The following is a 17693-nucleotide window of genomic DNA, read 5'->3' on the forward strand; positions in this document are numbered from 1 at the left end:
ACCTCCACCTCTTGCCCCTCCAATTCTATCACACCTGAAGCAACGAAATCCTGGAATATTTAGTTTCCAATCACAGCCCTCCTGCAACCATGTTTCACTGATCGCCACAACATCATACTTCCACCTTTCTTACAATGCTCCTAGCATTAAAATATGCACATTTAAGAAACCCCCCGTCTCTTCTTCTCTGTTTATTTCCTTTTTTTTCTTTCTCCTCTTGTGTCCGAGTGCTTCCCTTTTCTGCTTCCTGCCTCCCATTCTGTCTACTAGCTTTCTCTATTTGAGTCCCTCGCCCCAACCATTCTAGTTTAAAGTCTCCCCAGTGACCTTTGCAAATTTCCCCGCCAGGATATTGGTCCCCCTTGGGTTCAAGTGCAACCCATCCTTTCTGTACAGGTCCCACCTTCCCCAAAAGAAGTACCAATGATCCAGAAACTTGAATCCCTGCCCTCTGCACCAGTCTTTCAGCCACGCTTTTATCCTCCACCTCGCTCCATTCCTACTCTCACTGCCGCGTGGTACAGGCAGTAATCCTGAGATTGTTACCTTTTTGGTCCTTTTCCTTAACTCTCCTCCCAACTCCCTAAATCCTCCCTTCAGGACCTCTTCACTTTTTTTACCTATGTCATTTGTACCAATATGTACCACGACCTCAGGCTCCTCTCCCTCTGATTTCAGGATATCTTGGATGCGTTGAGACACGTCCGAGACCTTGGCACCAGGGAGGCAGACCACCATCCTGGTCTCCCGACTGCGTCCACAGAAACGCCTATCCGACCCCCTAACGGGATTCACCGCGGAGCGGGCGATGCCTTACCAGGATCGCCGTTTGAAGCTTTGGAGTGTTGGGCCTGCTGCTTCAACATCATGAAGCTATGGTTTGCGGACCTCCCAGCCTCGGGCCGCGCTGATTTTAATATCGCTGAGTCCTGGGAACCCTTTGCCGAGGGCTGCCAGCAAAAATCTCCGCCCAGCTCAGCCTGTGGACTTCGGGAGCCGCGGTCTCCGGTAGGAAGTGGCTGATTCGGAAGTCCAAGTCGCTGAGAATGTTCTCCCGTTCCGACGTCGGATGGTGACCGCAAATTTCATTGTACCAATGGCCATGAGGGGGGGTCCAAGAGGAGGGGGTCCGTTGGAGACATGAAAAGGGATCATCAATGGGGGCGAGGACTCCTTCCCATGGAAGAACGGTGTGAGGCAGAGGTGACGGAAGAAGAGCTCCAAATCGCGGCGTCCGCGGAACTCATTGAGGTGGGGACGGAGGGGAACAAAGGTGAGGCCTCTGCTGTGGACAGAGCGTTCGGTATCTGAGAGGGGGAGGTCAGGGGGGGATGGTGAACGCGGCAGGGATGGGGGTTGGGGCCGGAGGAAGGCAGGTGAGTGGACTGAGGCCGAGGCGATGTCTGGTGGAGGGGTGGTGGGTGGTCGGGGTAGGGGGGTATGAGGACTGTAGTGTGGGTGGGGAAGAGCTGGGGTCACATGGTTTGAGGGGAATGGGGAAGACCCAGTGGAACAACCACTGAGATTACCAGGGTTGGGGGACAGGCACTAGGACCCAGCACAGTCAAACTCAGGGGAGTGGGAGCCTGCAGCGTGGAAACTTCAGGCTGAGTCCAGGCTGCAAGTAAGGAGATCACTGCGGGCTGCTGGAGGACGGTAGAGTGGCCGGGGTCAGCGGGCAAAGAGTAGGAGGTCCCGGTGGGCGCATGGTCTGTGGGGCGGCGAGGTTCGATGGATCCGGTGAGGCAGCGAGGTGATTAGGCCCCCCTAGATCTCGAGGCCCTAAGCTTAAGCTTGTCTAGCTTATACGTAAATCCGGCCCTGAGTGCCTTCCATAATGTTTGGGACAAATACCCATCATTTATTTATTTCCCTCTGTACTCCACAATTTAAGATATGTAATGGAAAAAATCACATGTGGTAAAAGTGCACATTGTCAGATTTTAATAAAGGCCATATTTTAAAATAAATTTGGTTTCACCATGTAGAAATTACAGCTGTGTTTATACATAGACCCCCATTTCGGGGCACCATAATGTTTGGGACACAGTCATATTTAGTGTTTTGATGCATATCCTTTGCATGCAATGACCGCTTGAAGTCTGCGATTCATGGAAATCACCAGTTGCTGGGTGTCTTCTCTGATGATGCTCTGCCAGGCCGGTATTGCAGCCATCTTTAGCTTATGCTTGTTTTGGGAGCTAGTCCTCTTCAGTTTTCTCTTCAGCATATAAAAGGCATGCTCAATTGGGTTCAGATCGGGTGATTGACTAGGCCACTCAAGAATCGACCATTTTTTAGCCTTGAAAAACTCATTTGTTGCTTCCGCAGTATGTTTGCGATCATTGTCTTGCTGTAGAACGGCCAATGAGTTTTGAGGCATTTGTTTGAACTTGAGCAGATAAGATGTGTCTATACACCTCAGAATTCACTATGCTACTACCATCAGCAGTTGTTTCATCAATGAAGATAAGTGAGCCAGTACCTTCAGCAGACATACATGCCCAGGCCATAACACCCCCACCACTGTGTTTCACAGATGAGGTGGTACGCTTTGGATCTTGGGCAATACATTCTCTCCTCAACACTTTGCTCTTGCCATCACTCTGATATGTTATTCTTTGTCTCATTTGTCCACAAGACCTTTTTACAGAAATGTGGTTGCTCTTTTAAGTACTTCTTGACAAACTGTAACCTGGCCATCCTATTTTTGCAGCTAACCAGTGGTTTGCATCTTGTATTTCTGTTCATGAAGTCTTCTGCGGGCAGTGGTCATTGACAAATCCACACCTGATACCTGAAGAGTGTTTCTGATCTGTCAGACAGGTGTTTGGGGATATTTCTTTATTATAGAAAGAATTCTTCTGTCACCAGCTGTGGAGGTTTTTCTTGACCTGCCGGTCCCATTGCGATTAGTAAGCTCACCAGTGCTCTCTTTGTTTTTAATGATGTTCCAAACAGTTGATTTTGGTAAGCTTAAGGTTTGGCTGATGTCTCTAACAATTTTATTCTTGTTTCTCAGTCCCATAATGGCTTCTTTGACTTTCACTGGCACAACTTTGGTCCTCATGATGATAAACAGCAATAAACCCGGGGGGGGGGGGGGGGGGGGGGGGGGGGCCACTATGTATAAACACAGCTGTAATTTCTACATGGTGAAACCAAAATGTATAAAAAATGTCCTTTAATAACATCTGACAATGTCAACTTTAATCACATGTGATTTTTGTCTATTACAAATCTCAAATTGTGGAGTAGAGTCAAATAAATAAATTATAGGTCTTTGTCCCAAACATTATGGAGGGCACTGTGGCTATTTTGTTTTAATTTCAGCAGAAATTTAAACTTTTTTTTCAATTCCTAGCTGTTGTGTTGGGATTTGAAATCTCACATCTTATCTAGCAAATTGACTGCCACATTACACAGTACTCTAGTTTATTCTGAGTTGGACAAATATTTAATCAAGGTCACCTTTCTTTATATTTTTTGTAGCGAGTAAAATCGAGAACAGCAGTTTTCTTTTTGAAAGTCTGTTTATCCCCCTACTTTGGCAGTGCATAAAGTTGAAGCCATGATTGTAACCCCAAATTAGTTGACTCAGCTAAACTATGCCACATTCACAACATCAAATGCAACAGGAAAGAACGTTGGTTATAAATATTGAGAGGGAAGTCAGAGATAAAACACGTTTTATGTTTATTTCTGGATGCAAGAGCTGATGGAGCACAACAGGCATACAATTACCTTGTGGCGGTCCCTGGGGGGTAGGCCACTCCTTGGATCATCCCCCTCCCCGATTGAGGGACAGGGGCGTTGGTCTGCCACAGGGTTTCCTGACGACACTCCCTAGGGGTTCTGACAAGGGTGTCGTGGTGTGTGTACTCTGACAGTTGGAATTAAAAAGCTTCTTTTGAATCCGCCTGGCGTCTGGTCTTTTCCTGACCTTGACCAGGCCACTACACCGGTGACCCCGACGTGCCCTGCCCCAACCGCAACCTCAGAAGCATCCACCGTCAAGGCGGTTGTGGCGTCCTCTCGTGGGTGGACGAGCATTGTGGCATCAGCCAGTGCCTGGTTAGCCCTCTCGAATGCCGCTGTTGCTTCCACGGACCAATCAACCTCCCTGCGATGACCAGCAATCAGGTGGACATCGTGGGGCCGCTGCCGTCGTCCCAGGGCATGACGTATCTATTCACCGTTGTGGAGCGCTTCACGCGGTGGCCTGAAGCCATTCCGCTACAGAATTCCGCAACAACCACCTGTGCTCGAGCATTGTTGGTGCACTGGATCGCCCGGTTCGGTGTTCCACTGGACATAACTTCCAACCGGGGGCCTCAGTTCACGTCAGAGCTGTGGTCGGCCATGGCACGCCTCCTGGGTGTTCGTCTGCACCACACGACGGCGTACCACCCGCAGTCGAACGGCCTAGTGGAGCGGTTTCACCGACAGCTTAAGGGTGCCCTGAGGGCGCGGCTCACTGACCCTGACTGGGTAGACGCTCTACCGTGGGTTTTGCTGGGGATACGCACCGCACCCAAGGAGGACTTGGCCTCCTCCTCCGCCGAGTTGGTGTATGGGTCTCCGTTAACGGTGCCTGGGGAGTTCATCCCGCCGGCACGTGGCCAGGTGGAGCAGCCTTCGGACGCTCTGCAACGTCTTCGGCAGACGGTGGGCAAGCTGGCGCCGGTGCCCACTTCTCGTCATGGGTCCTTCCGTCCGCACGTTCCCTCTGCTCTGGAGGACTGCCAGTTTGTTTTTCTGCGGAGGGATGCACATCGGACACCTCTACAGCGGCCGTACGAGGGTCCCTTCCGTGTCTTGGAACATGGCTCGTCGACTTTCGTCCTGGACATGGGGGGTCGGCGTGAGACTGTTTCAGTTGCGCGGTTGAAGCCAGCACATATTGATATCGATCGGCCGGCGCTGGTAGCGCTGCCCCGTAAGCGAGGGCGGCCTCTGTATAGGGTGCCTCTTCCTCTGGCTACTTCGTCCCCCGCACTTGTTGATCAGTCGCCTGTTCCGGGGCCGAGCGTTGTGTGCACCCGGGCTGGCCGCCGTGTGCGCCCTCCTGTCCGTTTCGTGCCTCGGGTACTTGGGGGGGGGGTCCTGTGGCGGTCCCTGGGGGGTAGGCCACTCCTTGGATCATCCCCCTCGCCGATTGAGGGACAGGGGCGTTGGTCTGCCACGGGGTTTCCTGACGACATTCCCTAGGGGTTCTGACAAGGGTGTCGTGGTGTGTGTACTCTGACTGTTGGAATTAAAAAGCTTCTTTTGAATCCGCCTGGCGTCTGGTCTTTTCCTGACCTTGACCAGGCCACTACAACCTCAACATACAAGATTTCATACCTTTTACTTTTGAGACAAGGAACTTACATTGCAATTAAGACATGGCCGCAACTGGTTAAAATAAGAATAACATTAAAAGAGGTCACCTTTCCGGCTCAGCTGTAGAATGGACACTGGATGTGTTCCCAGTTTGAATCAGCTGCATGATGGTATTTATGTACCCTGTAATATAATATTCTGGATGGCAGAGCACCACCTTTCATCGGACAAGTGAACATGATTAACAAGATTGCACTCCACAAACTGTCCTGATGCATTTGACAATCTGGTATAAACTGATAAGAATTGAGTATTTTGTTTCCTATCCTTTTTTTTAATAAAGAAAAGATACATTTTACTCATCTTCCAAGAGCACTAAAATGCATTTCAAGGTTGCAAAATATAGTCCGTGTGCACTTGAAATAAGAGATCGTCAGGAGAGGAAAAAAAAGACAAAATAAACCTTAGGATCTACATCTACAAATAATTTGAGGAAGGACATTCTTGCTATTGAGGGAGTAATTCCCAGGATGGCAGGACTGTCATATTAGGCTGTGGGCCGAGCATCAAAAATGTGTCTAGAAATAAGTTTTCGTGACCCAAGTCACCAAACTACATGAAATTTTCCACAGATTTAGATGAAATATAATTGAGAAGGAAGTCATAACTCGTCATTGCCGAAAGTTGCACATTAATTAATTAAACTAATTAGAAAATGAGATCGGGAAAGTAAGCGCCATCTAGTGGCCAATGCCCATATTACACGATGGGCAGCCTATTTCCGTGTTGCAGTCCATTTAAACTATATATCATTATACCTATATATATTCCAGATAGTAATATAGGTATAATAATATTATATATTAGGTATAATATATATAATATATTATTATATCTATATATATTCCAGATAGTAATATGGGTATAAAATATAATATATATATATAATTATATAATAATATAATAATATATATAATAATATAATAATACCTATATCTATTCCAGATAGTAATATAGGTATAATATAATATATTATAATATATTATTATACCTATATATATTCCAGATAGTAATATAGGTATAATAATATAATATATTATTTTTAAAACATGATATAAATAACACTTGGAACATTGTGTGCAGTTCTGGTCACTGCACTATAAGAAATATATGAGTGCATTGGAGAGCATGCAGAGTAAAGAAGATTCATTTGTGGATATTAGACACAAAGTTCTGGAGTAACTCAGCGGGTCAGGCATATAATATATTATTAGACCTATATATATTTCAGATAGATATATTCCTCCTTTTCCTGGAAACGGCCGCTACGGACGACACTATGTACACCCCCCGCCAAGAAGATCCGCGGTTCCGCATTTGCGAATCGGCCGCTTTTTAATTGAGACCGCGGCTTCACTATGTTAAATACATAGGCACAAGCTGGCATTAGTGAAAATGTTTAATTTACCTTGTTATTGATACATATAGTTTAGGCCCTCAACCATGAATGAATGAATGAGTGAGTGAGTGAGTGAGTGAGTGAGTGAGTGAGTGAGTGAGTGAGTGAGTGAGTGAGTGAGTGAGTGAGTGAGTGAGTGAGTGAGTGAGTGAGTGAGTGAGTGAGTGAGTGAGTGAGTGAGTGAGTGAGTGAGTGAGTGAGTGAGTGAGTGAGTGAATGAGTGAATGAATGTACAGCCTCCAAATCTCATTTTTTCACATTATAAAGGGTGCAATTAAATTAATTAAAGTCCATAGATTAATTTTCATAAATTCTGACTTTAGATCTTACCTTTCAGTTCGTTGATTCACAAAGTTTGACTGCAGCACCTCAGCAGCAACTTTGCTTTCAACACTTTCTTCCACTTCTATCCACTTAGCTGCACATTTTTCAGACTTCTTAATGCTTTTCTCACTAAATTCATTTACCCTGCTGCAAGTTTCCACGACAAAGAACTTTCATCAGAGTCTCCAGTAAAACAGGCATCAGTGAAGCCCTCTCAGCTATGTTGTGTGCTAGCCTGAAACAAAGTGCGTGATTGGCCAACTGGCAGACAACTCAATGTTAAACGTGCTTTGATTGGACTAAAAATACCCGAACTTTTTCCGTTTTTTCTCTAATTTAATGAAAATGTGCTAGTCTTGTTCATGACGAGTTTCAGGAGTGATTTATATAATTTTTATACACAATATGTGAAAATTTCATGTAGTTCTGTGACTTGGGTCACAAAACACTGGAATAAAGCTCCTCGGCCCACAGCCTATATGATGAAAGAATGGAACAACTGGGCTTGTATTCACTGAATTTTGAAGGATGAGAAGGGATCTTATAGAAACATCTAAAATTATTAAGGGATTGGACACGCTAGATGCAGGAAACATGTTCCCAATGTTGAGGGAGTGCAGAACCAGGGGCCACAGTTTAAGATTAAGGGGTAGGCCATTGAGAACTGAGATGAGGAAAAACTTTTTCACACAGAGAGTTGTGAATTTGTGGAATTCTTGGCCTCAGAAGGCAGTGGAGGCCGATTCACTGGATGCATTAAAAAAAAGGGTTAGATAGAGCTCTTAGGGCTAGCGGAATCAAGGGGTATGGGGAGAAGTCAGTGATGGGGTACTGATTGTGAATGATCAGCCATGATCACATTGAATGGCTTGAAGGGCCGAATGGCCTACTCCTTCACCTATTGTCTATATATCTGTCAAATAGTTTATGGAAATAACCAGGCATAACACTGAATTTGATCTTCTATTGCATTTATTTATCACAGGCACATTTTACAACACAGGGCTGCAACCTCAATTTTCATAAGTTATTCTAATGTTAATAATGTGTGAGGAACACCAGAAGTAAACAGACAATTTCTCCTTAATACAGAATGAATCATCATTCGGATTGTTACGTTTGAGTAGTTGGTGTCGTTTTTCTGCCGATTAATTTCGCAGGCTTTGATGCACCACTCATGCACTTCTTCAATTAATTATTTCCTGAAAGAAAAAAGTTTATAAGCCTTCAACTTTAAAAAGGAAAATTATGTCAAAGACCTGATATGACCATTTAGTGATCTATTACATAACATTACTATTGTGTTTTTTTTTTAAATCTCCATTTTATTTCTCATTGTAAATCAAAGACATGAAAACCTTTCAGCATAGATGAATTATCAAACTAAAACAATGAGCAGTATTGTGAAGCTAGTAAATGTGAAACACACAAGGATAGGATTAGGTTAAATTCTTGTTGTATGTTCAAATCGTCCAGTCAGTTGTCGTCCAGACTAAATCATGATCCCCTTCTCAAGGTACTGAAGTCAAGGTATTAAACAACAAATCCAATGCAAGTTCAGGATTTGATAAGCTGCAATATTCAACAACAAAGGGTGAAAGGAGTTAAATCAGGCAAGAAAGAAAATCAAACAAAAAAGGTACAAGGAAGGAAAAATCCCAAATGCTATTTGGTCGATCTTAATTCAATAAAAGAAAAAAAGTGCCAGAGTAACTCATTTGGTCAGGCAGCATTTGGAGAGGACGTGGATAGGTGACGTTTTGGTTCGGGAGACTTCAATTTGAATATGAAATGTCACCAATCCATGTCTTCACCAGATGCTGCCTGATCCACTGAGGTAGTCCAGCACTTTTTTTTTGTAAACCACCATTTACAGTTCCCTACATCTTAATTCAAACAAGAACTGACTGCATATACATCGCAAGCACACGAACATTACATAGATCTCCCATTATTTAATTCAGTGGCAGAATGAGCACAAACACTGTATGGCCTCTTCTTGTCATACAATATGGGGATGAACATTTTAAGGAGGATTTTGAAACCCATGAGTCAATGTGGTTTATGGATAATGATGTGTGAACAGGACTTATTAATTTTTTTTAAAAATTATTTTAATTAGAAGTACGGTAAATTACAATAACACACAACATATCTTAATACATTTTTTTGTACCGCTTCATTTCTTTTTAAGCTTTAAGAAAAAGATAGAAGTAAGGAAAGTAAAGAAGGTGCGCAAGAGTCGTGAAGTGCAAGAGAGTGTTGGGAAAAGAAAGCCCCTTAGAAAAGAAGTTAGAGAGTGAACAGGACTTAAATGAGAGTTTATATCTTTCGATGAGTTCAAGTTTATAGTGAGCTAAATGATGGATAGTGCTCTCTCTCATCAGCAGATGGACTGAGACTGATAATGCAGTACTTTTAGGCGATGTTGATACGTGATGATATCAGTTCAGATTCCCAGCTGAGTCAAATGGAACTCATCAGCAACAACGATGAGTCGGCCTATAGAGAGGAGGTCCAGCTCCTAGCAGCATGGTGCGTAGACAACAATCTGGCCCTTAACTCCAAGAAGACCAAGGAGCTCATTGTAGACTTCAGAAAGTCTAGAGGCGGCGCGCACACCCCCATCCACATAAACGGGACGGAGGTGGAACGTGTTTCCAGCTTCAGGTTCCTGGGGGTCAACATCTCCGATGACCTCTCCTGGACCCACAATACCTCAACTCTGGTCAAGAAGGCTCACCAGCGTCTCTTCTTCCTGAGGAGACTAAAGAAGGTCTATCTGTCTCCTCAGATTCTGGTGAACTTCTACCGCTGCACCATCGAGAGCATCCTTACCAACTGTATCACAGTATGGTATGGCAACTGCTCTGTCTCCGAACGGAAAGCACTACAGAGGGTGGTGAAAATTGCCCAACGCATCACCGGTCCCTCACTCCCCTCTATTGAGTCTGTCCAAAGCAAGCGTTGTCTACGAAGGGCGCTCAGCATCGTCAAGGACTGCTCTCACCCCAACCACAGACTGTTTACCCTCCTACGATCCGGGAGGCGCTACAGGTCTCTGTACAGGTCCAGGAACAGCTTCTTCCCTGCGGCTGTTACATTACTCAACACTGTACCTCGGTGATTGCCAATCACCCCCCCCCCCCCCCCCCCCCAGGACACTCCTTCCACCAGGAAAAAATAATTGCACTACTATGACTGTATGCACGTAAATATATTTATTTATTGCTCATATTCTTTGTCGCTCTTCTAGGGAGATGCTAACTGCTTTTCGTTGTCTCTGTACTGTACACTGCACAATGACAATAAAGTTTGAATCTGAATGTAGAGACTATTGATCATGATTCAACTTAAGACACCAGCAGGAATAGGTCCCAAATCTTCAGTTAAACCTAACTATTTGTAATGCATTTCTGGATTTTTATCTCCCTGGAACTTCTGAGTTAGCTTAAAAAATGTTTATTTTAATTGAATGCATACTCACTTGCATAACATTCAATTTCTTTACTATCATATCATATCTATCTATCTATTATATATTAAAACTCTGTGTGTGTGTGATTGTGGGTGCCAGATTCGGCCTTTGATTCCTTGGTCCGCTAAAAGAAACACGCAAAAACTCTGAGATTTTTTCCACTTCCCTAGCGATTTCACTTTTACATTCACTAAGCCACTCATTACATTTAGACATTTTTCTGTACATATTTTTAATAAAATCCTCCCCCCCCCCCCTCACTCACTAATTTTGTCGCCTCCTGCTGGCCAGCGACCATAACAGCTGCTGACGCCCGCCTCTGCTCCAAAAACGCCGACATTTTTTCCTGCCGCTGGTGCCCGGCCCGGCTCTGTCACGCTGCCTCAAGCCAAACATCACATCTTCAACCGCTGCTTTTCCAGCAGCGGGGGAACAGCCAGCGCGACAGAGCCGACGTCTCAGAAGTGCCGAGGATGTGACGCCTCACACTCTCTAACCGCAGCTTTCAGACTTCATTCCACAGCACCCCCTCCACCTCCGAGATTTTTCCGCCCACTTCACCTCTCTCCCCCATCCTCTCCCCCTCCTCTCCCGCCCTTCACCCCCACTTCGCCCTCCCCCCCTCCCCGTACTCGCCGTCTGAAGCGCCGTGTATGCGAGCCCATGGAGCTCAGAAATATCCTGAGAGTTCTGCAGAAGCCCGCCCGCTCGGGGCCTTGCTCGGGGTCCACGCCCGTCCACATCCTCGCTCGGGTCCGGCACCTGGTCCGGCTGCTGCTGCGGGCCAAGCCCGGTTCGACGCCAGCCCGCCGCCTCGCTCGGGGTCCTCAGGTAGATCCCCGCCCGTGGCCTCCCTCCAGTCCATGTCCGCCGCCCAGCGCCTGGTGGGGAGGCTGCTGCCTGTGCTGGAGCAGAGCCTGGAGCTGGAGTGAGGGCCACACCTCTCTCCCACTCTCCTCCCCCCTCTCCATCTCCCTCTCCTCACCCCTCTCCTCCCCTCCTCCCCTCCTCCTCCCACCCCCATCCCTCTCTCCCCCACCCCCCTTCCCTCTCTCCCCCCATCCCTACCCCTCTCCCTCTTCCACCACTCCCTCTCCCCCCACCCTTCCACTTCTCTCCCCCCTCCCCAACCCTCTCCCTTCCACTCTCACCCTCCGCTCCCTCACCACTCTTCCCCCTACCCCTCCCTCCCCACTCTCCCCCTCCCTCCACTCTCTTCCCCCTCTCCCCTTTTCCCTCACCCTCCTCCTTCCCCTCCCTCACCCCTCTCCCCCCTCCCCCACCCCTCACCTCCTCCCGAACCCTCTCACTCCCTCCCCACCCCCCTCTCCTCCTCCCCTTCCCCCTCTCCCTCCTCCCCTCGCACCTCCTCTCCCCCCTCCCTCTTCACCCCCATCCCCTTCCCCTCTCTCTTGCACCACTCCCCGCTACCCCTCTCCCCCTCACTCCAATCTTCCCATCTCCCTCCCCCACCTCTCTCCCTCCCCCTTCCCCCCCACCCCTCTCCTCCCTCCCTTCCCCCTACCCTTCTCTCCCCTTCCCCTCATCCCCTCTCCACCTCTGTCCTGCCCCTCTAACATCCCCTCCCCCCTCACCCCCTTCCCACCCTCCTCCCACTCCCCACTCTACTCTCCCTCCCCATCCCCCTCTCTCTCCTCCTTCCCCTCCCTCCCCTGCCCAGCTCTCCTCTCCCTCCCCAATCTCTCCCCTTTCCTCCTCCCCCACTCCCCTCTCCCACCCCCTCCCTCCCTCTCCCCCGCCTGTGTGTTTGGGGGGTGGTTAGTGTGAGTGTGACACCACAGCCTCCCCCCCCCCCCCGCAAAAGCGCGTTGGGGAATCAGACCTTTTACATTCACTAATCCACTCCTCATTACATTTAGACATTGTTATGTACACATTTATAACACATTTTACAAATAAAATCCTTCCCCCCCCTCCACATGCCGACCAACCCAGGCCCACCTGCAGGCCCCGCCCCCCCCCCCCCCGCTGCTGTGGATTAATGGTGCAGAGAGATCGAGAAACTTCTGCAGAACAAACATTCTACAGCTCCGTTCCGCTGTAGCTTCTTTGTTCTACATCTCGGGGCAGCGACTCCTCACGCGCTGAACCTGTGGCGCAGCTCGTGAAGCCTTGCGCGCTCCCCTGCTCTCTCTCCCTCCCCCCTCCCTCTCTCTCCCTCCCCCCTCCCTCTCTCTCCCTCCCCCCTCCCTCTCTCTCTCCCCCCCTCTCTCTCTCTCTCTCCCTCCCCCTCTACCTCCCCCTCTCACTCCCTCCCCTCTCTCACTCCCTCCCCCTCTCTCACTCCCTCCCCCTCTCTCACTCCCTCCCTCTCTCTCACTCCCTCCCCCTCTCTCACTCCCTCCCTCTCTCTCCCTCCCCCTCTCCATTCTCACCCCATCTCCCCCCTCTTAGCCCCCCTCTCCCGCTCTCTATCCTCCCCTCTCTCCTCCCAACTCTCTCTCCCCTCCTCCCCACCCCCCCCCTCCCCCTCTCCTCCTCCCCTCCCTCTCCCCGTCTCTTGTCCTTCTGTCTCTGCCTCTCTCACTGTCTCTCCCCCATTCTCTCTCTGCCCTCACTCTCTACCCCCCTCTCCCTCTCTAGATGTGCCTGCGAGTTGGGGGCTATGCATCAGTGGATAGGGCGGTTATGGGGTAAAAGGATCTAATTAATAATATTAATATGATATTGCAGTAGCCTGGTCAAGGTCAGGAAAAGACCAGACGCCAGGCGGATTCAAAAGAAGCTTTTTAATTCCAACAGTCAGAGTACACACACCACGACACCCTTGTCAGAACCCCTAGGGAGTGTCGTCAGGAAACCCCGTGGCAGACCAACGCCCCTGTCCCTCAATCGGCGAGGGGGATGATCCAAGGAGTGGCCTACCCCCCAGGGACCGCCACAGGACCCCCCCTCCCCCCCAAGTACCTGAGGCACGAAACGGACAGGAGGGCGCACACGGCGACCAGCCCGGGTGCACACAACGCTCGGCCCCGGAACAGGCGACTGATCAACAAGTGCGGGGGACGAAGTAGCCAGAGGAGGAGGTACCCTAGACAGAGGCCACCCTCGCTTACGGGGCAGCGCTACCAGCGCCGGCACGGTTAACGGAGACCCATACACCAACTCGACGGAGGAGGAGGCCAAGTCCTCCTTGGGTGCGGTGTGTATCCCCAGCAAAACCCACGGTAGAGCGTCTACCCAGTCTGGGTCAGTGAGTCGCGCCCTCAGGGCACCCTTAAGCTGTCGGTGAAACCGCTCCACTAGGCCGTTCGACTGCGGGTGGTACGCCGTCGTGTGGTGCAGACGAACACCCAGGAGGCGTGCCATGGCCGACCACAGCTCTGACGTGAACTGAGGCCCCCGGTCGGAAGTTATGTCCAGTGGAAGACCGAACCGGGCGATCCAGTGCGCCAACAATGCTCGAGCACAGGTGGTTGTTGCGGAATTCTGTAGCGGAATGGCTTCAGGCCACCGCGTGAAGCGGTCCACAACGGTGAATAGATACGTCATGCCCTGGGACGACGGCAGCGGCCCCAAGATGTCCATGTGAATGTGGTCGAAACGTTTCTGAGGAATGGGGAACTCCTGCAACGGCGCGTGCACGTGTCGTTGCACCTTGGCGGTCTGGCACGGGATGCAAGTGCGCGCCCAATGTCCAACCTCCTTCCGCAGCCCGTGCCACATAAACCTGGAGGCTACCAGGGCTGTTGTCGCCCTGATGGAGGGATGCGCAAGTCCATGGAGCACCTCAAACACCCTGTGCCGCCAGGCGATGGGGACGATGGGTCGCGGTACTCCAGAGGAGACATCGCACAGCAGCGTGGTACCCCCAGGACCACAGACAACGTCCTCCAACTGCAGGCCCGAAACCGCCGTACGATAGGCGGCCATCTCCTCGTCGACAAGCTGAGCGACTGCCAGGGCGGAATAGTTGATCCCCTCACCGACTTGGAGAACCGTGTGGACTGCAGGTCTTGATAAGGCATCGGCCACCCTGTTAAATTTACCCTCAACGAACCGGATGGAGGTGGTGTACTCGGACACATACGCCAACTGCCTCTGCTGCCGGGCAGGCCACGGGTCTGATACCTTGGCGAACGCGAAGGTTAGCGGCTTGTGGTCCGTGAATGCAGTAAATGGTCTCCCCTCCAGAAAATAGCGGAAATTACGTACGGCGAGATACAGGGCAAGGAGCTCACGGTCGAAGGCACTGTAACGACGCTGAGGACCACTGAGATGCCCGCTGAAGAAGGCAAGTGGCCGCCAGCAACCCTCAACGAGCTGCTCTAACACTGCCCCAACCGCAACCTCAGAAGCATCCACCATCAAGGCGGTCGTGGCGGCCTCTCGTGGGTGGACGAGCATTGTGACATCAGCCAGTGCCTGTTTAGCCCTCTCGAATGCCGCTGTTGCTTCCACGGACCAATCAACCTCCCTGCGATGACCAGCAATAAGGTGGAAAAGCGGACGCATGATTGCAGCCGCTGACGGCAGGAAGCGGTGATAGAATGTGACCATCCCCACAAATTCCTGCAGGCCCCTAACTGTGGTCGGACGGGGGAACCTGCGGATAGCGTCCACCCTGGTCGGCAGAGGCACCACCCCTTGTGCAGTCACGCGGTGGCCGAGGAAGTCGATAGCCTTCACCCCGAAACGGCACTTGGACGCGTTGATAGCCAAACCGAAATCGCTGAGGCGCTGACACAGTTGACGGAGGTGGATGAAGTGCTCCTGTCGCGAGCGACTGGCCACCAGAATGTCGTCCAGGTACACAAAGACAAAGTCCAATCCGCGGCACACGCAGTCCATAAGCCGCTGAAAGGCCTGCGCGGCGTTCTTCAACCCAAACAGCATCCGCACAAATTCGAATAGACCAAATGGTGTAATAATGGCCGTCTTCGGGATATCGTCGGGGCGGACCGGAATTTGATTGTACCCTCGCACGAGGTCCACCTTGGAAAATACGGATGCTCCGGCCAGATGGGCATTGAAGTCCTGAATGTGCGGGACCGGATACCTGTCGGCGACGGTCGCATCATTCAGGCGACGGTAATCCCCACACGGGCGGCAGCCCCCGTTCTTCTTAGGGACCATGTGGAGCGGTGAGGCCCATGGGCTATCGGAGGGACGCACGATGCCCATCGCCTCCATCTGGCGGAACTCCTCCCGAGCTAGACGGAGCTTGTCTGGGGCGAGACGACGTGCCCGGGCGTGCACAGGCGGGCCCGTAGTGGGGATATGGTGCTCCACCCCATGCTTGGGGGTGGAGGAGCGGAAGTGGGGTTCGAGAATGCCGGGAAAATCTGCCAGGATGCGCGCGAAAGTCGCATCCACGGATGACAGGGGGCCATCAGGGCGTACTACAGGATCACCAGTACGGAGGAAGACCGGCTCCAGCGTGACAGAGTGCATCAGGCGCCGCCGCTTGACATCCACGAGCAGTGAATGGGCTCGAAGGAAGTCGGCGCCCAGCAGCGGCTGGGAAACGTCTGCAATGACGAACCTCCACGAAAACGAGTTGCGGCCAAAGTTGAGGGGGATGGTGCGAAACCCGTAGGTGCGAATAGCACTCCCGTTCGCCGCGGTGAGGAGGGGGCCTTGTTTGCCCGCACGGGTGTCGGCGATGGAGGGAGGCAGAACACTCACTTCCGCACCAGTGTCGACGAGGAAACGTCCCCCACTGCGGCAATCCCAAGCGAAAACGCGATGAATTGTGCCGGCCGCCAAAGGAATCACTGACGACCGGCCCTTTAGTTTCCCGAGAACGAACAGGGTGGGCGACAAAGCCTGGTTGCAGCTCCCCAACGGCGATGGTAATAGCACCAACCAACTTTGCTGGCGTCTGGTTGAACTGCAGGCGAATTAGGCTGGTTTGAGCGCCAGCGACCTCTGCTGGCGTCTGGTTAAACTGCAAGCCAATTTGGCTGGTTTGAACGCCAGCGACCTCTGCTGGCATTGGTTTGAACTGCAGGCTGGCCGTGCTGGAAGGACGTGCCTGCTGTTGAATGCGCAATGGCCGCCGGATTTTGCCGCGGGGGCCGACTGGGAGCAGTGGAGACGTGGTGGATAGCGGTCCCGACCTGCTCTGAGTCTCCAAACGCCTCGGGAAGGACGTCCACTGCTTCCAGGTTGTGATGGTGAGAATTCCACAGCTCGTCGGCTTGTTCACCCAGCGCCCGCATGTCGGTAAACGGATCCCTGGCGAGCTGCATGCGAATGTCGGGAGGCAGCTGCTGCAGGTAAGCATATTTAAATAAAAAACACGGCTCATGGTTCCCCATTAGGGTGAGCATGTCTTCCAGGAGGGCAGACGGCTGGTGGTCGCCCAGGCCGTCCATTCTGAAAATGCGAGCTGCCCGCTCGGCGTCACCCAGGCCAAACCTCCTGATGAGAAATGCTTTAAGGCCAGTATATTTATTTGTTACCGGGGGGGCCCTGAGGAAAGGCTTAACTCGCCTCGCAGTTGGTTGGTCAAGCGAGCCAACCACGTAATAGTACTTAGTCTCATCCTGCGTGATCGTCTCACAGCAAACTGTGCCTCTACCTGCTGGAACCAGGTTTCGGGTTCTTCGGTCCACAGAGTTGGGAGCTTCAGCGCAACAGGGTTATTATCCATCACGATGTGTGATGAACGACGTGGGGTCACCAGTGTAGTGGCCTGGTCAAGGTCAGGAAAAGACCAGACGCCAGGCGGATTCAAAAGAAGCTTTTTAATTCCAACAGCCAGAGTACACACACCACGACATCCTTGTCAGAACCCCTAGGGAGTGTCGTCAGGAAACCCCGTGGCAGACCAACGCCCCTGTCCCTCAATCGGCGAGGGGGATGATCCAAGGAGTGGCCTACCCCCCAGGGACCGGCACAATATCAAGGGGGTAGTTAGTGTGGAGGTGGTTAGTGTGTGTGATGCTGCATGCCGCCCCGCACCCCCCTCCCCCCACAAACGCGCGTTGGGGGAACAGACCTGCACTTGGTCCAGTGTCTATTAAAACTGTGTGTGTGTCTGTGTGTGTGTCTGTGTCTGTGTCTGTGTCTGTGTGTGTGTGTGTGTGTGTGTGTGTGTGTGTGTGTGTGTGTTATTTTGCATGTGAGACGTATTTCATC

General features: G+C 50.8%; 1 long non-coding RNA gene across 1 annotated transcript; it reads right to left on the reverse strand.

Annotated features, from left to right (window-relative positions):
* Positions 1 to 3679: 3679 nt before the first annotated feature.
* Positions 3680 to 5867, reverse strand: LOC116971084. Its single transcript, XR_004411403.1, has 2 exons — positions 5325 to 5867; positions 3680 to 3744 (listed from the first exon to the last, which is right to left on the reverse strand). It is a non-coding gene; the product is annotated as an uncharacterized LOC116971084 (long non-coding RNA).
* Positions 5868 to 17693: the final 11826 nt, after the last annotated feature.

The sequence above is a fragment of the Amblyraja radiata genome, chromosome 1 (genome assembly GCF_010909765.2).
Source record: "Amblyraja radiata isolate CabotCenter1 chromosome 1, sAmbRad1.1.pri, whole genome shotgun sequence".
In the NCBI taxonomy this organism is placed as follows: Eukaryota; Metazoa; Chordata; class Chondrichthyes; order Rajiformes; family Rajidae; genus Amblyraja; species Amblyraja radiata.